The 25,259-nt window shown below is 35.4% G+C and overlaps 1 protein-coding gene across 4 annotated transcripts in view; it reads right to left on the reverse strand.

Moving 5' to 3' along the window:
* LOC138715285 (sphingomyelin phosphodiesterase-like) overlaps nucleotides 1–25,259 on the reverse strand; it is a 375,698-nt gene that overhangs the window by 44,692 nt on the left and 305,747 nt on the right. The window lies entirely within an intron of this gene.

The following is a 25,259-nucleotide window of genomic DNA, read 5'->3' on the forward strand; positions in this document are numbered from 1 at the left end:
TGCCGTTGAGTAACCACGTTAAAAAATTCGGGAGGGTGATTATGCTAAATAAATAAAAATTTGTTTTGAGATACAGTAATTTTTTGCACGCTAGGCTAATAATTTATCAATACCGCTTTGTGCTTTAAGCTTCTTACAACTTAATGGTATAATGAGAAAATGAAAACTAGATACGATAAATTAGAAAATTTACGGTCCCTTATTTGACGAATTTTGTTATTAAAACTGTGATGATGATGATGATGATGATAATAATAATAATTTTATTTATTTATTTTTATTTATTTATTTATTTAATGTGCTGTACAACAGCCAGTGGCCAATTACAGTTCAGCACAAATATAACAAAAACATAAAACAAAAATAATTATTACACATAAATATAATTACAATTACAATAATGACGATGAATGGATAACTAAGAATACTATGAGACAATTTTAATTGAGTATAATGCCTAAAAGAATACATAAATGATAAATCGTTGTCAAGAGCAAACAAAGTCTATACATTGAAGGGATCGAATTCGCAGCCATGCATGTTGGCATTTTTAATGCATCTGGAGACTGGTGAAAGAAATTTCGAATTTCTAATATAGAAAAGTTTGTGGGCTCTCATATCTTTTGTTGGAATACGTAAGGTAATATTGTTTAAGAAAGAGTCACAGGATATATCACCTTTGAGGACTTTACAAAAGAACAGATAATCTAGCTCATGGCGTCTAGCATATAGATTTTGACAATTAAAATATTCACATTTTCTCTCATAACTATACCCGGAATTAATGGGCAGAAATCTGAATGAACATAAGGATATACATTTTCTTTGTATATTTTATAATTTAGCCGAGTCCGTAGTTGTAATCGAGTTCCAAACTACAGATGCATATTCTAGTTTCGATCGCACCAATGTATAGTATAGCATTAAAAGAGAATCGGGCGTGGAAAAAGAATAAGTTATTGACCGTATTATTCCTAGCATTCTGATTGCGTGATTGTAAATATAATCAACGTGACTATGAAAATACAATTTACTGTCAAAGAATATTCCCAAATCTTTTACGCAATCCGTTCTGTTAATTAGTACATTATTTAGATAATAATTAAATTTCAGTGAAGAAGTTTTTCTAGAAAAGGTTATTACATTAGTTTTGGATACGTTAATTTTCATACCATTGTCTTCCGACCATTTAGCGACTGAATTAATGTCACATTGAAGTGATTGACAGTTACCGCTACCGCTACCGCTACCGCTACCGCTACCGCTACTGCTACTGCTACTGCTAATAATAATAATAATAATAATAATAATAATAATAATAATAATAATAATAATGATAAAACGAACACATTAAAGAAGTTAAATAAGACAAATGCACTACAATAATTTAGCTATAATTTAATACAGTAGACCTATCTTTAACTTAACCAGTCATAAACCAAAAGATCGGACAAAATTTAAGTGCTTACGTTTGTTCGTGTAAACAAGAAAAATTGCGTCTTTTCATTTGTTATTCTGATCGAACTACTCACTCACTCACTCACTAGCTACTTTAATTGAAATTAATATTAATGGACATTGAAAATTGTATATCTTATATTTGGCGTACTAATGGGCTAAGACATAATATCCCGTAACATTTTCATCCAGTGAAGGACATAGAGCACAACAACAATATTAAAATCTACTGCGATATTCCCAGACAGGTACAAACTTTTGCTGCATGGGCTAGAATTGAACATTTAGAGCAGCAACACAGAGCACCCTGGGGCTAGCGTCTCTTACCCGCGGAGAACACACTGCACTATGGTGCACTCGCAGCTCCTAGCGGCTATGCTCTCTATCTCTTCCTGCTGCACGACGGGGCACACGGGACAGCTTCGCTTACCCTTTACCCATTTCAGCGAGTGCTGACGACCACTGATCTAGACTGTAGGCTACTAGAATGAACGTAAGTGTAGTGTATGGAATGAATCATGATGAAGATGAGGAAGGGAGAAGAGGAAACCCGGTGCCAACACGTAATCTACTCCTGTCGAATAGCACCAAAGGGACCGCCAGGCTTAACGTCCCCGTCCAACGAACAAATCACTAGTAACAGTAACATATGCCTTCTTTTCATATGCACTGCAGAGAGATTTGGGATTTAATCCAGGCATATTGGTACACAATCAGTGATTAGAAGTTGCGCTGCCACCTCTCCTAGTCCCGAGGTAGAAATTTAATACGAAAATCTTTGAAATTTTACACGCTGGCTAGTCTGAAGGCAGACACGCTACCACAGAGCTAACTCGGCGGACTTGCACATAATACTGTATGTTAAAAGTTGGAATCCTGCTGTTCTCCATCCTCTGAATGTGTTTTCAATTTAGTCTGTAATTTTGAGTAAATTTAAATTGGTTGCATTTTTAATTACGATACATATTTTAAAACATCAAAGTTTTGTACAGAAGTGAATGAATGATCAGCAATTCTTATATAGGTATATCATTTCTGCCGTTGTCAATTATTTGTATTAATCACGTTTCTAACACATTTCTAATAGTTTATACCCTACTTTCATGCATCAATAGTTGTCTTGCAATGCCAAGTCGAAATGATTCTGTACTAAAATGCAAATAAACATAGGATTTATAATTTAAAACAAATCTTTACAAAGGTTGTTATTTTCATTAGCGTATCTTTTCTTTGGTAGCGGGATTTTCTCATTACTAAAACTTTCAGAAGACCTCGGAGTCCACGTAGCCTCCTATCAAATTGAGTATAGGGTAGCTTACCAGTTCAGCATCCGTTTCCGTGAAGTGCGGATGTTGAACATTACTGTATTAGATTTGCAATTAGGCGTACTACATTAGATTTTTTTTTTCAATTTATTAGATCCGCAACAAAAAAGTTTTAATTATCGAAGTACTTTCATTGTTATCAAGTACTACGTTATTAACCAGGATTTTTTTAAAATATTGCATTAGCACACAGTAACCTTTTTAAGGAGGCAGAACTGTCGTTAACCCGGAAGTGAAGTGAAAGAGTCTTTTACGAGGTTAAAAAGGCAGTCGGAACGTGATACCGACCATGCTGTCTCATTCTAGTGCCGAAATCATGATCCCCATGCGTCTCATGGCTTGTAAAGGAAATAACTTTACCGTCATATCTCTCCTTCATAAATAATTTAAAGAATTTTCTTATTTAATACAGTTTTACTCCTGATATAAATTTGCTTTGTTTCTGTCAAAAGAAAAAACCTTCACTTGTCACTGTACAGGAAACAGTATCAATGATGAATGGTTTATTAATATGCGAACCGACGAATGAATATTACTAGTGTGTTACTAATTATGACAACTGAAATAATAATAGTAGTAAGAAATTCTTGCTGACATCGCTCTCAAGATAAATACAGTACCGTATATGAAATTATATATATAAGCTTATTGGTTCTCGAAGCTCGCCTGTAAAGAAGTCCATGTTCTGAAATTCATACAGAGCGACCTCAGTGATCCCCATGAAGTAATTAAGCATTTATCAGTTGATTACTGTTTTCAGTTGCGGTCATTGCCATTTACATTTGCAATTAACATAATAATTATGCAATGCTGAACAGTTACAGTATTGTGGCAGATCAAATAACCTCTGAATCGAGATATATAGTACCTTTGTGATCCAGGGACGATGTACAATGATCACTTTCGCGATTCGTGCTGGACAAAAGTAATTTGTGCATGTTATGAATATTCTTCATTGCAATCTCATTTGTTTACGAAAGAATAATTTCAATTGAACAGAAGTTTATAAGCCGATTTTAAAAACCCTAATGATGCAAGATCATGTTTCACGTCTGCTCTTAAATCATTATTTGACATATACATCATATATATCATTATTTGAACATACCTTCAGATGCGATTCATACATTGAATACTTATATCAGAATGTGTCCAAAATAGAAGCAGAAGAAATTAATATGCATAATTTTAAGCTTCGGAAATCAGTGATTATGTAGCATGAAATACTCCTATTTTCTCTAAGTGTTGTGACATTAGGAATTGTAAGGAAATGACTAAATAACTATTTGAAAGCAATACAAGGAAAATACAAATACAGTAATATGGAGGACATCACACACAATAAGGAAAATGTTAGTCTGAAACTTGAACTCTGTAATATGTGGTATGTCAGTGGTTCAACAAGATAAATTTCAAAAAATAATCTTGTAATGAGACATTTTTACTAACAGTAATAATATGACGATAATCCATAATTTAGCCACCGGCGTGGCTCAGTCGGTTAAGGCGCTTGCCTGCCGGTCTGAAGTTGCACTCGGGCGCGGGTTCGATCACCGCTTGGGCTGATTACCTGGTTGGGCTTTTTCCGAGGTTTTCTCCAACCGTAAAGTGAATGCCAGGTAATCTATGGCGAATCCTCGGCCTCATCTCGACAAATACCATCTCGCTATCACCAATCCCATCGACGCTAAATAACCTAGTAGTTGATACAGCGTCGTTAAATAACCAACCAAAAAATGCATAATTTAGCAGACGTTTACGTAAACTTAGAGATGTGCAATTTTGAAGGGAGAAAACTCTGGTTAGTTACCACTGGAAGATGTTCTCTTCGGATTATTTTCATAGCTGTAAATATGTAACAATACGGGTTCGAAAATAGAGTTTACTTTCGGCGTCGAGGAGGAAGCTACTAGTTGTACTCGTATTGTCAATTTGAATATAGGTCTTCATTTAGGCCTATAACGGCTCTTAACTTGTCAGTAGGGAAAAGTTAAAACCAACCTTCGAAACGTCGTATATCTTGACATATTCATAGCATCATAAATAGTAACAAATATTTTTCAATATTTGAAGTTTTTAGTCGGTTATTTAACGACGCTGTATCAACTACTAGCTCATTTAGCTTCGATGGAATTGGTGATAGCGAGATGGTATTTCGCGAGATGAGGCCGAGGATTCGCCATAGATTACCTGACATTCACATTACGGTTGCAGAAAACCTCGAAAGAAAAAAAATCACATAATCAATTCAAGCGGGAATCGAATCCACGCCTGACCGCAACTCCGGATCAGAAGGTAAGCGCCTCTACTGACTGAGCTACGCCGGTGGCCTATTTGATTGTCAGTGCCATTAATTTTCAGTTGTTTTACATGCTTACTATATGTACAAAAGCCAGAAATCAATATCCGTGGATCCTCAATTTTGCATTTTTCGACTGAGAATTGGAAAACGCCACAATTAACTTACTAATGAATTAATAATAACATGCGATGTTCTGTGTTTGGGTCAGTGCTGTACTGTCTGTGAACTCTGTCTTAGAAGATAAGATTATGTTTGGGAAAACATGATGCCATATTTATTATTAGGATAAAGACGCTTACATTTATAGCAATAGCATTACTTCCCGATAGTTTGAAATTAATCTGTAATTAAGAGTGCAGAAAAAATATACTCGTATTAACGCAATTCAGTTATGCAATGAGGTTTTGAACATACTGTAAGCTTCTAATCACAACCACTACTAATATGTAAACTTGTATTTGACGTAAAATTAAGACTGTGACTCAAGGGTAGCGTTTATAACTAGAAACTCGCCGACACAGATTCCAATCCTAGCACGAGGTGGAAGTATATGTCTTTAGCCATGACACTGGAGTTCCACTATTTCTGACTGTCTAGTATTGGTTAAAATCTCCAAAGAAATAAAGGAACGGAACATAGAATTAAACATTTGATAGATTATGATGATCATTATCGTGATTGTGATCGTAACAGTCCTTGAGTAGTTACTACCTAATATGTGTACAATTCTACATCATCACCGCCATCATCTTTTTCTTCTTTATCTAGTTTAAGTAGACTAATCCAATATAATCTAAATAATAAAATTAAACAGTATGAAGAAAAATGATTAGACAGTGCATGTAACTTATACCATAGAGCAGTGGTCGTCAGCACTCGCTGAAATGTGCAAAATATAAGCCAGGGCTGGGCACATTATGTGATTCTGAGAAATGAGCGCTGTTTACTTTGAAGAGCAATTCTCCCGAGCGGTGTGACGCTTGCATACTGTACGTCACTCGCTGTCATTTCGGTAGTTGACTCTGCAGTAGGATGGCGAACTTTGAAGATGCACCCGCCTGAGAAGCTGTATGTCAAACGAAAACCTAAATTATATTTTGAGATTGAACATGGCTAATTCATATGTTCCAAACATTGAACGGCTTCTACAAATGAAACTACTTCGTAAGTATCGGAAAACAAACGCATAGTTACTTTGGTTATTGAGTTTCATGAAGTTTTGTTTCAATAGAAAATATTTATTGATTTCAGATCGATAGAAGTAAGATTTTGTTACAATAGTTTATTCATGCAAAAGAAAAGTGTAAGATAATGTTTATTAATAATTTTCTTCTTGTGTTTCCGATTGAAATCCTTTATTACACATGTTTGTATTACTAATACCATTATGTATTTGTTAAAGCGCTGTGCATGTAGATTGTGTAAATAAGCTTAATGATTTGTGTGTGTGAGTGCGTGTGTGTATGTGTGTGTAGAGCGAAATTTATTTCATTAAATTAATAAAAGTGTTACAAAGTCTGTACTGTACAATGGACTGATGTAATATCCTTATAAACTATTATGTACTGACAGACTGAATGAATAGAACAACCGTGGCTCTTGTTATATTAATGCAGGGGAAGTAGCTGTAATGTGAGTCCGCCACTGCGTGAGCATTCTGCTCCGGCTTGGAACTGAAGTGCCTTGCGGAGCGAGAGCAGCTCTGGCCGGCGAAACGGAGCCGCTCTCATGCCCGGCGCTAGTATAAGCGGTGCCGTCCCGTGTGCACCGTCGTGCAACAGGAAGAGGTAGAGAGCATACCCGCTAGCAGCTACCATAGAGGATGGACAAAAGTACTTCTCGAAACTATGCAGAGTTGCAAACCTCAAGGGGGAATAAATTCATCGAGATCAATGGAACATAAGTTCTATAATCTTCTGGCTTATGCATATTTCTCTGTTTAGATTTTGTCTTAGGTATACCTATAACTTTCTTTTGTATTAACATTATATTATCATATATTTCCTTTATCCTATGATTGAGTGGAAGAGAAGGCCTCGAGGCCTTAACTGTACCATAATAAATAAAGCATTATTATTATTATTATTATTATTATTATTATTATTATTATTATTATTATTATTATTATTATTATCTGGCCATATATGAACGTTATCATATTTCAGTTGTAGGAGCAGGCTAAATAGTCTAAAGATTATAACTTAAGTGCTTTATTCTGAAAATGAAATAAAATAAAATCAGTGAAAAGAAAATAAACAAATGATAGTGATCGTTTCTGAAGACTTCTCTGTCCCGGCATTATGAGGTTATTCTGTCTTCTAATCTACAGAAAAGAATTCAAATACTTATTTCGTAGAAATCTAAGCAGATATCAGAGTTTGCTTGAATTTTTTTTCATAGGATTAAACTCGCGCTAAACCTGGCATTATTTTGTTTATTTATTTTGTTTGTATAACATATTAGGCCTACTTAAAAAATTTAAGATTTGTGGTAAAGTAATTATTTAAATTCATGTAGTATTACTTATTTATGAATTCTCAGATTTCATACTTGTACTGAGTGACAGATTCGATATCGGTATTGAACGTGATTAAATTGCTTTAAAGTGATACAGTGATTATATGAAACACTAGTTTAGCCTGTTGCGTTCAAATAAATGATTACTTGTGAAATTAAAGTGTTAAAAAGTGAAAGGTTCCGCACTACAAGTTGTCTCGATTTGTTAGTGGTAATCGAGTTGATTAAAAGGGATGTGCGTTCGAAGCGCGTAGGCCTTGTAGTATACTTTTGTATTTCTCTTTATTTTTTTATTTTTATTAGAAAGTGAGACTTTCGGCGGAGAGCCTTAAGCAAATGTGAATGTTCGCAGACGTTTGCTTTCTCAGGAATATGCTACTCAACGCCTCCAACGTAAAATATATATTCCTTTAAACAAACGTCACACCACATTGATAATAATTATGTACTCACGAGAAGACTAAAAAGATCAGTAAAGTTCCATGAAATCAGGGAAAAGTTGAAAGTTGCATCGTTCTGTTGGTTACGGCAAGTGCACGGTCACTACAACTTAATCTTGTGTTCTGACGGCGAGAGCCGGTGTGTAGGGGATGCCAGAAAAATATTTCAAGTGCTTGCATTATCTTGCGTTATTAGTGATGGATTGATTCTCACTCAAATAACCTAGATAGTAAATCCCTCCTTTTCTACTTAATCGACTGGCATTTGGATCATAAAATAATCTTCTTATCCAAGAATAAATTGGTTCCTGCATCATTTTAAGAGAAAGACCACCTTTGTATCTCAATAGGTTTATAATTCGAAGCTAATTTCGATAACGTGTTGGGCTGCATTCATTTCACGTATTATCAGTCATAATTACTGTTTTGTTCTCACTCTTGTAAGTATTTTTGAACAGGTACTAGATTTACATGGCTAGCGGGACTGTCTGGTCAGTCAGCATGACACAACACCACTACTAAAGGTAACACATATCAGGGACAGGTATTTATGGAGATTAATTTTATCATTTGTGTTTTTTAATATTGGTGTCGGCGGAGATTGTTGGAGATTGATTTGTACTCTTGGCGGAGATTAATGGAAATCTTGGAAAATACAATTATTTTGGAATTGGAGTATTAATTCAGTATGAATATTACTTTCCAAATAATTAACATTAAAGGTTCGTTGGATTTAGACTGTATTTAACACACATTCATTAAAAACGAAAAAAAACTTGCAGCCCTCAAATTAACACTTTCAAATTATTAGTGAAATATTGCTCTGTCTTTTGAGTTCACTAATGTAATCAGAACACCTGGAATACCATGTGTGTGTGTGTGTATATATATATATATATATATATATATATATATATATATATATACACACACACACACACACACACACACAAAAATTCAAGTGAAAAAAATCCGAAAAAACTCAGAACATGAAATTCACTATAAAACGACGCAATATTAATAATTCGCGAATGTGTTCATATTTCGCTATTAGAATTCTATTTCGCGATTTGTCGCGATTGTTTTATCCGCATATTATTTATCAGATCACTTAATTCGTAAATATTAGTAAAAATCTATTGTATATCTAGTACTGTTGTCACGCCAGGAGAAGGCGGCTGAAGTACTTAGACGGGGCGGAGGGGAAACAGTCGCGCATGCGCACCGCGCTGTTCACTGCAATATTCCTGTTTCACAAACATCTACTGCACGTGTCTATGAATCTTTGCGACTTTGTGAAAATAATAGTGGGGTTTTTACTGTAGTGTTTTATTAGTTTCAACAAGACAGTATACCAGTATACCACAAATCTTGTATTGGTTTAGTTATCCTTTGCTTTTCGTGTTAATAGTGTTGATAATAATATAGTTAATAGAATTTATGTTATTGCATACTGTTATTTAGGTTTATAGCAGTTTTTTGTTTATTGTAAATATGTCGACAAAGAGGAAACAAGGATTGACAATCTATAGCGAAGAAAGGAATATTATTAGAAGTGCAAAATAATTCTGTGATGAAGAAAAAGAACAACAGTACCTTTGCATTCCTCTTACGAAACCTACAGCAAAGGTAGAAAAGTACTCTAGTCTATCCACAAGAACAATACAGCGTATAAGGAATGAAATAAAAGACTGCACAGAAGAAAGTGCGTTGTCGACACCTGAGGGAGAAAAAAAATGTAAACGTCCAGACTACCGAAACGCAAATGTAGATGACTTCGACGGGAGATTGACAAAAAAGATATAATTGAGAATTTTTATTTGAAAAAGAAAGAGGGCCACCGGCGTAGCTCAGGAGGTAGCGCGTTTGCCTGCTGATCTGCAGTTGTGCTCGGGAGTGAGTTCGATTCCCGTTTGCGCTGACTACCTGGTTGGGTTTTATCCGAGGTTTTCCCAAGCGGAAGGCGAATGTCAGGTAATCTATGGCGAATCCTTCGTTTCATTTTGCCAAATAGCATCTCGCCATCATCAATTCAATCGACACTGAAGAAGCTAGTACATAGTTATTACAGTGTCGTTAAATAACCAACTAAAAAAAAAAGTAGTAATAAGCTTTTACCCTGCTACAAGAGAGAATTGATTTGAAATGAAAGACAACATTAAGACGAATACTGAAGAAAAAGGATTTCAGGTGGAAGAAGTGTGCAGCAAAAAAAAAATTGAAGAAAACACTGTAAATTGGAATACGTGAAGATATCTACAGCAAATAAGAAAGCTTAGGAAAGTGGAAAAACCGATTTTGTATCTGGACGAAATGCGGATAGATAGGCCTACCAATTTAACGTTTCCCAAGTTCTGGCACGATAAAAATGTTACGGGAGTTTTGACTACCGTAAATGTGTCCACAACACTCATTGTTGTTCATCAGGATGGGGGCGGTGGGGCTAATGGCTTTGTTGAGAGATTCGAATTAATATACACGGCTGGAACATAAACAGATGATTATCATGGACAGATCATACTCCAGCAATTTTGAAAAATGTGATAATGATAGTCATAGCGACAGCACCGAAGATTCGGAATCTTTTATGTCTGACTCCGTTCCCGTGTAGCCAAGTAAGTGGACGAAGTTTTCAGGTCAGAGTGTAGCGTAAAGTTCCCCCGTCCCGCCTATCTACTCCACGCGCCAACTCGTAGCGCGAAGACAGTATGTCGTGATTTTCGCGATCTCCATAAATACCTGGCCCTGCACATAATACACACATGACAAAGAATATAGATTCCAATCCTAGAAAAGGGACATATAACTAAAATTTTCTTTCGGTAATTGAACCTGAGCCGCTGGTTTCGTGGCCAGGTAAACTACTATTTGAGCAACAATGGTGCATTCTTTCCAGCGTTTTTTAAATATAAATTTCAATTTCTTCTGCGAGATTTTCAACTTTTAATATTTCCTTCCTCCGTCTGCCACTATCCATTTGATAATACAGTCTTCTTTTTCATGTGAATAGCCTACGTCTGTAAGTAAACGGCGATGGATCTTGAGTTGGAGCGTAGCTAATCAGAGTTTCTCGTTAGCCACGGTTGGAACGGGTGACGTCATCTAGCGACATGCGGCAGAAAGAGAAATTGAGGCACGAATTGGCGAATCGCGCATCAGCCGAGGCAATGTAACTTGAGAATGCGAAGTGATAGAACGTTCGCAGCGGTGTTAAACGATTCATAATAAACCAGTTACAATCTTAATTGAACAACAATCAATTGTCGACAAGTTAAATTGGAAACATTTTCGAATGTGTTTGAGTGAAGTGAGAAAATTCGCAACGTTCAAGCATATGCAGTGCACAGCAAGCGCTATCTGGTTTTTGCAGCGAATTGTGTATTTAGACAGCTTTTGTATTTAGCATTACTGCAATGCTTCCAGTCGTTTCTCTTCACTTCGTCGTAATATCCATGTTTTTGTCCCATAGAATGCTACGCTCCACATAAAACACTTCACTATTCCTTAGTTATTTTCCAAAATGTCTGCAGAAGATGCTCCCTTTTATATCAGAAGTGATAGAACGTTCGCAGCGGTGTTAAACGATTCATAATAAACCAGTTACAATCTTAATTGAACAACAATCAATTGTCGACAAGTTAAATTGTAAACATTTTCGAATGTGTTTGAGTGAAGTGAGAAAATTCGCAACGTTCAAGCATATGCAGTGCACAGCACGCGCTATCTGGTTTTTGCAGCGAATTGTGTATTTAGACAGCTTTTGTATTTAGCATTACTGCAATGCTTCCAGTCGTTTCTCTTCACTTCGTCGTAATATCCATGTTTTTGTCCCATATAATGCTACGCTCCACATAAAGCACTTCACTATTCCTTAGTTATTTTCCAAAATGTCTGCAGAAGATGCTCCCCTTTATATCATAAGCTTCTTTTACCTTGACATACATATATATCATATTAGCAAAACTTTACCCCTCATTACTGATTTGAACGTCCCATTTGTTAATGTACTCTATTCTACATAATACAAAAAAATATATATATTGTATATATATATATATATATATATATATATATATATATATATATATATATATGAGAGATTCTTGAAGTGGAGCGCCATTGTGTTTCAGGTTCAAGTGTCATTATTATTATTATTATTATTATTATTATTATTATTATTATTCCCATATAAATTGACTCATAGGTACTGAATACGAAGAAAACCCTGCAAATTGTTTAGGAGAAATTGTTATGAACAACCAGAAGAACAGACACAGACAGATGGTATGCCCAAAACTGGTATCAGATATGCTGAAAATTGTACTCCCACGAAAATATCTAAATCGTTTTTCAGAGGATGACAACAGCTTGTACATAGAAAAATGTCAGTATAACTAGGGGCCTCTGAAATTACTTCGTTACAGTGAAATTTCAAAGGTACGAGAGATGCAATTGGACTGCTACGAACAATCGGCGAAAGATACCTAGAGAAGAATAAAGAAGTGTATTTAGTATTTGTGAAGTTAGAAAAGGCGTTTGACAGAGTGAATTAGAATAAACTGATGGGGATCCTAAAGAAAATTGGTGTGGATTGAAAATCTTTATATGAAACGAGTCAAAGTCAAGATAGGAGAAGAAATGTCAGAAGGAAGCGAAATAGGGAGAGGAGTACGACAACGATGCCCTTTATCATCTACCCTGTTCAACATCTACTTGGAGGATTTAGTGCAGAACTGTCTTCAGAACATGGAAGAGTGATAGTAGGAGAAAGAAGAATAAAGTGCATAAGATTTGTTGATGATATGACATTGTTAGTGACAGCTGTGAGCAATATGGAATGAAGATAAATGCCAACAAGACGAAGACCATGGTTATAGGAACAAAAGTAAAGAACGTAAAATTGCGAATTCTAAATGAGGCAGTAGAGCAAGTGGACAGCTTGGGGTGTACTATAAGTAGTAACATGAGCTGTTGCCAAGAAGTCAAAAGGAGAATAGCAATGGCAAAGGAAGCCTTTAATAAAAACAAGAGCATCTTCTGCGGATCTCTGGAGAAAGAACTAAGGAAGAGACTAGCGGAGTAGGCCTATAGCATTGAATGGGGCAGAAATACGACGAAGTGAAGAGAAGCGACTAGAAGCATTTGAAATGTGGATATGGAGAAGATGGAGCTATAAAATGGACAGAATAAGAAACGAAGCAGTGTTGAAAAGAATGAGTGAAGAAAGAATGATGTTGAAACTGATCAGAAAGAGAAAAAAGAATTGGTTGGGTCACTGGCTGAGAAGAAACTGCCTTCTGAAGGATGCACTGGGAGGAATGGCGAACGGGACAAGAGTTCGGGGCAGAAGAAATCAGAAGATAAACGACATTAAGCTGTATGGATTATATGCGGAGACTAAGAGGAAGACAGAAAATAGGAAATACTGGAAAATGCTGGGTTTGCAGTGAAAGACCTGCCCTTGGCCAGAACACTATGAATGAATGAATGAATGAGTGAAATTTCGTTATATCGAAATACGTTATTTTTCTAAAGAAAAAATGCTTGTTCATTTACATCTGCTTACACTATAAATTCCGCAAATTTTACATGTAGGTCTGGTAAATATCCTTTAAATAAAATAAAAAGTTTAACTTGCATAGAAAATTAAAGAAAAGTATAGAAAAAGTATAAAATTCAAGTTTTACGAAACACTTTGTAGGGAAAAAATTGCCATGTTATGAGATTAGTGAGCTATGATTGGAGGTGCCATGTTGCGATATTAATGTGTTGTGACTGCTAGAATAAAACTAAATGGGGAGAATAAGTGAATCACTTATTTATGAAAGGCCCGTTGTCCAAAAACATATTTTTGTGGGAAATTAAAAAAAAACTGTTTATTGAAAATACTAAATATGTAAAAAATCTGAAAACATGATACGTTATACTACAAAATAAAGGGAACATGTTAAGGAAATTTTCAGTTACTATCATCAAAATTTTCAAGCATACAGCTTTTTGAAGAGGTTGGACAAAGGGCCTTTCTTAAATAAACACATTTTTTTCCATTCTTCAATGAAACATTTAATACAAAAATAAGCAGTAAACATGAGATGTAGGCCTGTGTTTCCTTATTTTTTTTTTACCCTTTCACTTCTGTGTTTCTTCCACTTGTCTCCTACTTTGCTTTTTGACCATGAAGATGTGAGAATGCGGAACAATTCGCTTTTGTCTTCAGGAATGTCGGGCAAAAGCGATTTCAGGTTACGAACTTTGTCCTCTGTAATTGGTTGACAACCAGTGTAAGTCTTTTGGTTTGGCAAAACTATTTCTGCTCCAAATGCAAATAGAAAGTGTTTGGTTTGTAATCCTCCAATGTAAGGTAATGCCTCTACGTATTCATTTCTTTCTTTGTCCAGATGAACTCGTGGTAGACTTGCAAAGACTTCTCTTTCCTTTCTTAGAATTCTTAAATCTGTGAACTTGGTTTTCTTCTGATACCGGAGATTTCTTATACATAGTGGAGCACCAGGTTTGGAAGTCCAAGATGTCTTCAAATTTAACAAGCCTAAAACGAAATTTGTGACTTGCACTTGCAATAATTTCTATCACATCTCTGACTGTATAATGTCTATCCACTTTGTTTGGGCTGCGCTTCACAGTACCAAAATCCCAGTCATTTGGCAGGTATGAATGCCCTCGTATTGGTAGTCTGTACACAACTCTTGAAAAGCGACCCGTATGCACAAGTGCCATCAAGAAGCAAATCATGGAATGATTTTTATTTTGCTTTGCTGCGTTATCAATGTAAATATACAGTTCATCGATGTTGCTTGACACTTCTTCCCTCACATACGTGAGGAAGAAAGAGCACACATCACTACTCCCTTTCCTTGCAATGCCTTCATGATAACAAAAAAAGTAGGCCTCACCAGACTTAACATTGTAAATAGAAAATACATTATGTCAGCGGCTTTAAGTAAAACACCTGCTGGATGGAATATGAGGCCGATATATATTCTGCATATAATCAATCGTCGAACATAAAACATTGTCTTTATCTTTGTAGTATTCCTTCATTTACTTCGTCGGTCTGGTTGGCGCAGTTGGTATAGCGCTGGCCTTCTATGCCCGAGGTTGCGGGTTCATTCCCGGGCCAGGTCGATGGCATTTAAGTGTGCTCATGTCAGTAAATTTACTGGCATATAAAAGAACTCCTGCGGGACAAAATTCCGGCACACCGGCGATGCTGAAATAACCTCCGCAGTTGTAAGCGTCGTTAAATAAAACATAACATTTTTCATTTGCTTCAGTGATGCATAAAATTAATTGCTCCTCCTTTTGTGAACAATTAGTTGAGCTACCTATCGTAGCTCCCCAAGTGCATCACGATGCTGGGTTGGCACCGGTCCCATACACTGGCCGAAATTTCACGAGAAATTTTTTTTCCCATGAGGACTCGAACCAGCGCGTATTCCGTAATGCGAGTCCTAGGCAGGATGCCTTAGACCACGACGCCACGTCACGTGGCCGCCATGCAATTGCAATATCAATGTAGGACAAAATACGCATTGTTGCTAACGATTTGTGCCCTCCACTTAAAATAGTTTTAATTAAAAAAAGTGAATTTTTCTTTCGGTTACGGTGCGAAATTTTTATTTAGTTATACTATTTTTTTTCTCGTAAAAACAAAATTAGTTAAACTGAAATATTTTAACATATATGGGAAGAAAGCAGGAGACAGAAAATAATTTTGTAATACTGAATATTTCGTTATATTGGCGTTCGTTATAATGACATTTTACTGTATTAGGCAAAATGAGAAAGAAAAATCATTAAATCAATTTGGAACATGTATTAAATTTTGTGCGAGATCGTGCGTATTTGCATGCTTTCCGCACAAAACCAATACGCGGTAAGTGTGAAATACCACATTCAGTATTCCCAAAATAACACATAACAATTTCCCTCTTCTTACCGCTTAAGCGCCATATTCATTTTACTGCTTTAGGCTTTTAACATATTATTTTAGAGGCGTTTAACATAGTAATAATTATAAATTGGAAACTTAACACTGCAATTTCACCTAAATTGCACTGTTAATTATTGTTTTTAAATATTTGCAAAAATTAAGTAAACTCTAAAACACCACAAAAGTTACTGCATTTGTAGTGCAAGTAACATTAAGGAAGCCGTGAAAAAATCAACAAGATTCCAGATGCCGATGTTATTACTGCAATATGTTATATAAATAATATTGTTAAAATATTAAAATGAAAAATAAATCATTACATAACCTTACCGTTTGTTTTAAGTTCGCATTTATAGACTGGGGGAAAAAAAAAGACAGACGTATATCACGGCCTGCTGGAATATAGTAAACACAGAAAACATTTTATAGCAACAATGTTGAAGATAGATATTTTAGTTTTTAAAAGTTGCCGTCATTGAACAGAAACCAAGATGGAGATTTCATTCCAACTAATTAGAAATTCCTCTTTCAGGTATGTAATAAACGATCTTCGCACAAAATAATGTACGATACACGAGCGGTATGTTTGTTTTCATGTTCTCGGAAATTAAAAAAGCTCAACTACGTTTCGCTTTTTCAATCTTTTCCTCGAACATGAAAACATCAACATACCGCTCTTGTAACGCATATTACTATTGTCAACAGAAACCACCAGGAAAAGCATAAAGAAAGAATACCGAAAAATATATGCACAGAGGATGTAATAAAGAGCATGACGAACAAAGGTTTGAATATAAAATCTTTGTTGGTTAGATAGCAAAGGAAGACGAAATTCAACTGGATATAAACCCGATTATATATAGGGCTACATCTATTATACGTACAGTATATTTAGATTCCTATTAATCAGTGCAATTTAAATCTGATAAATATCTTAGGAACGAGAAACCATAGGTAGTCCTACGTTCGGCGCTAATTCATGATTCATGAGGCATGTTAGACTATTAGAAGAATGACGTTCATTTTTAATGGAAAGTTGAAGTATTACATAAACAATACGCTTACGTTGCTAATTAGCCTATCACTAGGAAATACCATGCTACATCTTCATTAGAGTTATTAGTAATTACAAACAGCAACAGGAGGAAACAAAGGCACCTGACGCAACAATATTAGGAGCCAATTGTTCACATATCACATGCCAAACACTATGGTACACTTGGTAGTGAAAGTATACATGCAACTTTCAAAGAAGGAAAGTAGAATCACCCCAAAATAAATTTCTTTAGAGAAAGTAACACCAGACGTACGAGCATCGCCTTCTTCATTACGGCATTCGTCGCTCAATGCGTGACATCGTGTACGTGGGAAAAGCCAACAGAAGAGTGTACTAGCGCGTCCTTGTTTGAAAGAAGCATTTGTATCACTCTCTCTACACTTGCAAGGACAAAAAGAGACGGATTACATGCCCCAAATTGTAAATTCTGATTCTTTTGTCTCAAGCAAACCGAAGTACATTGCAACTTTTTTGCTTTATCTCACACGTTCGTCTGTTTAAGTGATTTTACGGTGCAAGTGCGCTACAAGCGACTGTTCTCTTATGCTCAACATCGAAATACATGTGCTTCTGCAGATTCTGTTGGTCAGTGGCGAAGCTAAGGTGTAAATACTGGGTAGGCTGAAAATATCTGCTTACCTTATACCTTTTTATACAGCAGATGTTTCTCGGCTTTTCTATCAAAACATTTTTGTGACACAGATCCACAAGAAGATGATGACTACTCATTTTCACCCCAGTCAGAATACAGATACAACAATATAACTTATTTGTCTCAGACCACCTTGTTACCCAAGGATATTTATTATACCATGAAAATTGAAAATTTCTATTTTGTCTTCCTCCATTCACTATTTTAATATGTAAATATAGTGTCGATCTCCTATCTTTGTAAGCACATTTCGTTTCATACGTCCAACTTGTTTATCTTTTAATTCTATAAATAAATAATAACCTCAATGTTATCTCAGTATGAGCCATTTTACACAAAATTAATATGTAATACACACACAAGCACTGTTGATTAAACTAATGCTCAACAACACAGCCCATTCCTATAACAGCAATATAGCGTGACGTATTAATATGATGGTAGGCTGCGAGGCTAGCCTCGTTTAGCACGGAAATGTTGCGAATCGATACCTTCCCGGTCTCCCTCAAGCTTACGAGTGAAGGCCGCAGCCATGTCTTAAGAGGTTTGCGGCCTCAAGCCTCGCCTCGCACTGAACCCTCGAATCCTGGAATGAAGGAGTTAAACCAAGTGTTACGATTCATCGTTATTACGAACTTAAAATGCCCAATGTTACTGGGTATAATAACGCAAATTTTTTGGGTAGGTAAGCCTCAAAAGCCTCTTACGAGCTTCGTCACTGCTGTTGGTATTGAATGATTGCTAAGACTTGCAGGTCCCACTCACAGACGAGTACCTGTTAATCCCCACGACCCGAACTCTTAAGCATTAAATCCTATATCAGCATACTACTCCCAAGAATTCATCCCAGTCTATTTTAAGAGGAGATTTCACTAAAAATTACAACTTTTTCCTCTAATCATTTTTCAACCAAATTTTGAGAGCATTTTTAGTATGTAAAAGACTAACAACATTCAAATTTTGAACTCCTAAATGTTTTTGGCTTTTTATTTTTGATTGCCTTTTATTATTTTTAGAAATATTTTCAAATCAAAGTTTTTAGTAGAAGATCTCAATTTTTAAGCTTCTTTTTTTCGGTTACATTCACAAGACATAGAGAAACATTTCTATGCATTCATTTTATGAATCTCATTTATTCACTTTGAATTTTGTTTTTAATTTTCAAAATAGTTTTTCTATAATTCTTAAAAAAAAATAAACTAGCAGCATTTCTTACAAAATAAATGCATAGAAACATGCAGCTACCTCATAAATACTTGCAGTGAAAATTTTATCCAGATTTATTAATATTTGGTATAAAGAAAGTTGGTGTTGAATCAAGAAAAATATACTTACGGAAAAATGGATTTGAAAGTAAAATGAATATTTATGTAATACACACCTATTAAAATTTTCCTCCTCTACATTCATCTAGTAGCTTCAGGGAGCCAACTTTAGAACAAAAATTTACTAGTTTTATAATTATAAATTTGTAAAAAAGAATTCTTTGGCGAAAAAATAATTTTGAAGTTCTTCCTTAATAAAAATTGGAACACATAATCAAAATTAAAATAAATCCATTTGGAGTATGAAAGTATACATTCTAAAGGTGTGAAATAGTCAATAAAAATATTTTGGAAAATTTTCATGATTTTCAGTGGAGTCTCCCCTAATCTTTGTAGATGATAGATTACACCACGAAAATGAGATCATTTGCAAATAATGCGTTTGCGTGACGTGGCCATACTATCTTAATAATTGTCGCTATTATTTCTCGTAAATTTTCTTCCTCGTTCCCCACATTTTCTAATTGTTAAGTTTTTATTAGTACTTATGAAATTCTTACATGTTTGTACTTAGTAATAATATTTTATTTTTAACTCTGAATAACGTTTATCTGTGAGCCTGCGCTAGACACAAAATATAAGTCAGGCTGGCGCGTAACGTCGTTCAGTGCTAATAAGCAGACAGCGGATTTTCGTTCCCTACACAGCGACAAGACGTCACGTTCCTTGGCGTACGGAGGGAGCGTAGCTATGAGTTCAATGACCTCCCTGACATGTAGTAGTAGAAAGAAGTGAGTCCACAAGAGTCAAATTTCAACGAACATGGCACAAGTCAACTTTCAGTAAATATAGCGTAGATGTGCGATCGACAGAGACGCACAGCCAGTTAAGCAAAGTTAGGACCTTGAATTGGACTGAATTTGAGGGGGGGGGGGGAACACTACGACCCATCACTGCGACCTTATTAGATCTATTGCGCCGACCCTCAAACTAGGCGCATTCTCAAATCCACACCGGCTGACCACACTGAGGTTCGCTGGGTATCTAGCTTCCTAACAGGCAACCCCACTTGTCTCTAAGCCAAAGAGTTTGTAATATGTAAATATTACAAACTCTTTGCTCTAAGCTAGCCTCCTCCATGCGTCGTCAGCCGTCGTTTGGGAAGTGCTATGGAATGATAACGGAATGGAGAAATGTTGACGGAATAATGTAGATGCCTAATATGAGGAAACGGGAGAACCTCGAGAAAAATCCTGAGAACTTTTCCGCCACAGTGTCACTATGAACCAACCTTAAAAACATAGTATTTTACTTGTTTTTATGAAAAAGATTCCCCCCCCCCGTTAGGAACTACTCCTTTAGATTATATGAGTGTGCCGCGGAATTTTAAATTACAACTTTAATGTGCCACATGTTGAAAACGCTGAGATTAGCAGAATCCATTACATTTTCGTCCAGTCTTCATTTAGTCCTTACTTTACTTTTGTCCAGTTGTACGTTTGTCCTACATCAATTATTGTCCACAAATGTTTCGTCCAGTTCCTTTAAGCACTTTGTAAAATTTCGTCCTATGTACATTACTTTGTTCTTGCCTGATTTTGTTCTTAGAGTTATTCCAGTCTTTTAATTTTCTGTATCGAAACCTCTATTCAGATAACACATTTGTTATTGTAACTATTCAGGTTATGTAGAGTAATTAAAAAAACGTACGAATTAAAAGATATAAATTTATTTTCTTTTCAGTTATACAACATATAACCCTAAATTCATTACAGAATTTTTTTTCTAGAATCTGTAATATCCTTCTTTAATCTTCTTCATCCTCATCGTTCTGCAAGCTGCCCCTATTGAAAATTTTAATTATCTTTCGGGACCATTTCCCACTATCATGCAAATGAAACTGTTGATTTCATTCGACCACAGTGTATAGGTGATTAAGGTTAACATCTAGTATTGTCCGTGGTACTTCTGGTCTTGGTCTATTTTGCTGTAGGCTGCTTATTCTTGCAACATTTTGTCTGTCGGGCATTTTGCTTATTCTTGCAACATTTTGTCTGTCGAGCATTTTGCTTATTCTTGTAACATTTTCTGTCGGGAATTTTGCTTATTCTTGTAACATTTTGTCTTTCGGACATTTTGCTTAGTCTTGTAACATTTTGTCTGTCGGGCATTTTGCTTAGACTATTCTTGTAACATTTTGTCTGTAGGGCGTTTTGCTTATTCTGGCAACATTTTGTCTGTCGGGAATTTTGCTTATTCTTGAAACATTTTGTCTGTCGAGCATTTTGCTTATTCTTGTACTAATATTTTGTGTGTCGGGAATGTTGCTTATTCTCGTAACATTTTGCCTGTCGGGAATTTTGCTTATTCTTGCAACATTTTGTCTGTCGAGTGTTTTGCTTATTCCTGCAACATTTTTTTTCTGTCGAGCATTTTTTTATACTTGCAACATTTTGTCTGTCAGGAATTTTGCTTATTCGTGTAACATTTTGTCTGTCGGGAATTTTGCTTATTCTTGTAACATTTTGTCTTTCAGACATTTTGCTTAGTCTTGTAACATTTTGTCTGTCGGGCATTTTGCTTAGACTATTCTTGTAACATTTTGTCTGTAGGGCGTTTTGCTTATTCTGGCAACATTTTGTCTGTCGGGAATTTTGCTTATTCTTGAAACATTTTGTCTGTCGAGCATTTTGCTTATTCTTGTACTAATATTTTGTGTGTCGGGAATGTTGCTTATTCTCGTAACATTTTGCCTGTCGGGAATTTTGCTTATTCTTGCAACATTTTGTCTGTCGAGCGTTTTGCTTATTCCTGCAACATTTTTTTTCTGTCGAGCATTTTTTTATACTTGCAACATTTTGTCTGTCAGGAATTTTGCTTATTCGTGTAACATTTTGTCTGTCGGGAATTTTGCTTATTCTTGTAACATTTTGTCTGTCGGGAATTTTGCTTATTCTTGTAACATTTTGCCTGTCGGGGATTTTGCTTATTCTTGCAACATTTTGACTGTCGGGCGTTTTGCTTATTCCTGCAACATTTTTTTTCTATCGAGCATTTTTTTATTCTGGCAACATTGCCTGTCGGGAATTTTGCTTATTCTTACAACATTTTGTCTGTAGGGAATTTTGCTTATTCTTGTAACATTTTGTCTGTCGGGAATTTTTACCAAAATCTTATTTTGCACCTCTTTCATAACTTGTCTCATAATTTCATTGGGAAATCTCTTAGTGATCTCCTAGCTATGCATTTTATTCTTTAGATCACTGCTTTTGCTTCGATTGCAGCGCCAGTCAGTGGATGAAGATGTGCAGCAATATTAATCTTATATAATCTTATATTTTGCCGGTCTGCATTTGTAACGCACCGTGTATTATACAGCCCGACCGATTTCCACATGGCCAATATATTCTGGTTCGATTTCTGTTGTAATAATGGTGTTGGTAACAGAACCCGTCTATTAAGGCAATGATTTGTTTTCCTTCATCATAATAATTTTGGGATCCATGACATATTTTTGAACAATACTGATGTATGTATTTACCTGATAACACGACCCATTTTTATATTTCCTATTATTTATCAGCGATGATTCTTGGTACCTGCCAGAATGGTTCTAGAGACTGAATGCCCAAAAACCAAACTAACGATTGGACATTACAATATTATAAAAACAAAACTAACACTGAAGTAATAACACTACTTACAGTAGAAATGTCTACGCTTAATATTCATTAGATTCTTTGCTAAATATACTGATGGGCAAAGTTGGTAGAGGTGATGCTGATGAAACCTACGACATATTGTATAGTACAAATCGGACATGATGTACACAAATTGATAGCAAATGTACTGTTCTTACTCTTCAGTTCCTTCACAAAATAACTTCAACAAGGATGTTACTCTCACAAATTCAACCAAGGCTGCAATTCAATCAATAGAAAACATAGAGATAAAGAAAATTGTAGAATGTGATGCCATCGTTCAGTCGATTTCACTCGATAATGAAATAGTCGAACAACTTGTTAAGAAACTTGGTCGTGTAATGCAAAAACTAACATTTTTCCCCATTTAAATCTAATAAATCCATTACAAAAGAGCATGAACTGCAGCCTTCTATCAAAGTCGTCTTCTATCAATTCTCGCAAGGGTTGGACTTTAAAAGGGTGATATTTAGTAGGCCTACGTGCAATATTCTCCAGGTAGTTTCTTTTCAGATATCTAATGTAGATTTCAAATAGAGAGGAATGTGGTTTCTCTAACCATTATCAAAACGTCAAGTTTCACATCGTTGTCACTAAACGGTCTACCGGATCATTTTGTCTCTAACATGTCCGGTTCTCTCAATTTAGCTTCTGTTTTGTTCACATTTGGTTGAGAAACAGTTGGCCGATTTGGATGGGTTTTATTAAAAAGTCTACATACTTCTTGTTCTGTACATTTTCTGTCACCAACTTTATCATCATCAGGATAAATTCTCTCATATTGTGTTAAGAATATCTTGTTTTATGTTGTTTTCACAATAAAACTGATTTCATAATACAAGGACTAACAAACTGTACCATCAGTAAAAACTGTTACCACATTACCATAACCACAGTGCTTCTGTATAAAGCAAATGACGTATTGCATAAACATACTCTCTTTTAGAATAAAAAGATTACAGACTATCATTTAAAAATGTTTTCGACTCGCACAATAAAAGTTTCAAAAATATGTTGTTTCCATAAAAATATTTCTTTCTAAATAGAAGTTTTAACATGTCTGAGCTTTTGTCCAAAATACTCTCATTCATTGATACTCGATCAATTTAATTCTGCATCTTCCTCCAGGAGTTGTTAGGTTGTGGAATCTCATTAAGTAACACAGGCATCACTCATAAGGTAACTAAGCCATAAGATAATGGGATAGGGTGGCCAGTTCCTTTCTCCACTTCATACATCGCTGACTAGTAACATATTTCACTAATCAGATTTAAGATGTATACGAAAAATTAATTAATGTCCTTCCTCTGACACATCGTTAAGAGAGATGAACTGTTTGATAATTACAGCATTGCGTTTGGTCACTTTGAATAGCCTACAAGTTAATATTGTACGTCGATCATAACTAGTTTCACTTGGTATGGACAGCACTGCGAATCAAAACAGTTCAATCTACAGTGAAGCAGTCTTCGGTACTGTGTGTTTGTATCTCTTTATTCGTCTACCTGTATTTATAAGTCCGTGAACAACAGAAATAGTACTAATGTACAAAATATCACTTGGATTTAATAATAAAAATAACGAAGAATTTATTTCAAGGCAGCTTATACGCAATGAAATACAGTTTTTTACCAGGAGAGACAAAACTTCAAACTTTTCAGCAGTCAGTCTCTCTTTTTTTTTCAGGAGCCAGCAGATTTTGCCCACATATGCAAGAAGAAAACGACTCGAGCTAAGATAAAGATACATTTACTAAAATGCAAGTTTCAGAGAAACAGTAGCCGGAAATATATTAAACAATATTAAATATCTATGCAATGTTCTCAGAGACTCTCTGTGCCCTTCACTGAAGCTATGTAATGACAATATCTTAAATAAGAGTATTAATTTAAAGAACACATTCGAATTTCTTGTTGACATATGGGGCGTTCAGAACACAAGGGAATCAAGTCCACTTTTGGTCAATTGGGAGATATTTCGTCTGTACATACCTTAGATGAGGCTACTTTCTGGGCATAAAAGAATCATGTCCTCACAATCTTTGCAATGGTGCAGATGTTCAAAATCACACTCATCTTTAACGCGTAATTAACTATACATAAAAGACTTTAAGTCTAATTTTTTCAATATTTTTGTGACTTGATTCCCTTTTGCTCTGAGCACCCCATATGTAGTAACATAAAATACATCGAAGTCTTAAAACGTTTTTGGACCCAATAAATAAATTCAGGCGCCACATAAAAATTTTAGTCGCCATGGCTACCTGGTTTCCGGGATTGTCTACCTCTCATTTTTACAGTAAGTAAAACGCATCTAGATACTTTAGATCTACTTACAGGTTGGAATGAAGAATTGAAAAAAGAAAAAACATAAATCCCAGTAAAAAGTTAAAATGAAACAAATTATACTGCCTGCGTGCTTTATGAGTTTCTACACATTTTAATGAATGATTGTAAACATTTATGTTTCAAATAAAACATTTCTCTTTTCTGATACCGTAAAATACATTTTCTTCTTTTCTAATGAAGTGCTCGCTACCAAATTCTTCCAATAGAACACCGATTTTCAAGCGTCTAGCTTTGTTTTGTTTT

The sequence above is a fragment of the Periplaneta americana genome, chromosome 15, assembly GCF_040183065.1.
Source record: "Periplaneta americana isolate PAMFEO1 chromosome 15, P.americana_PAMFEO1_priV1, whole genome shotgun sequence".
NCBI lineage: Eukaryota > Metazoa > Arthropoda > Insecta > Blattodea > Blattidae > Periplaneta > Periplaneta americana.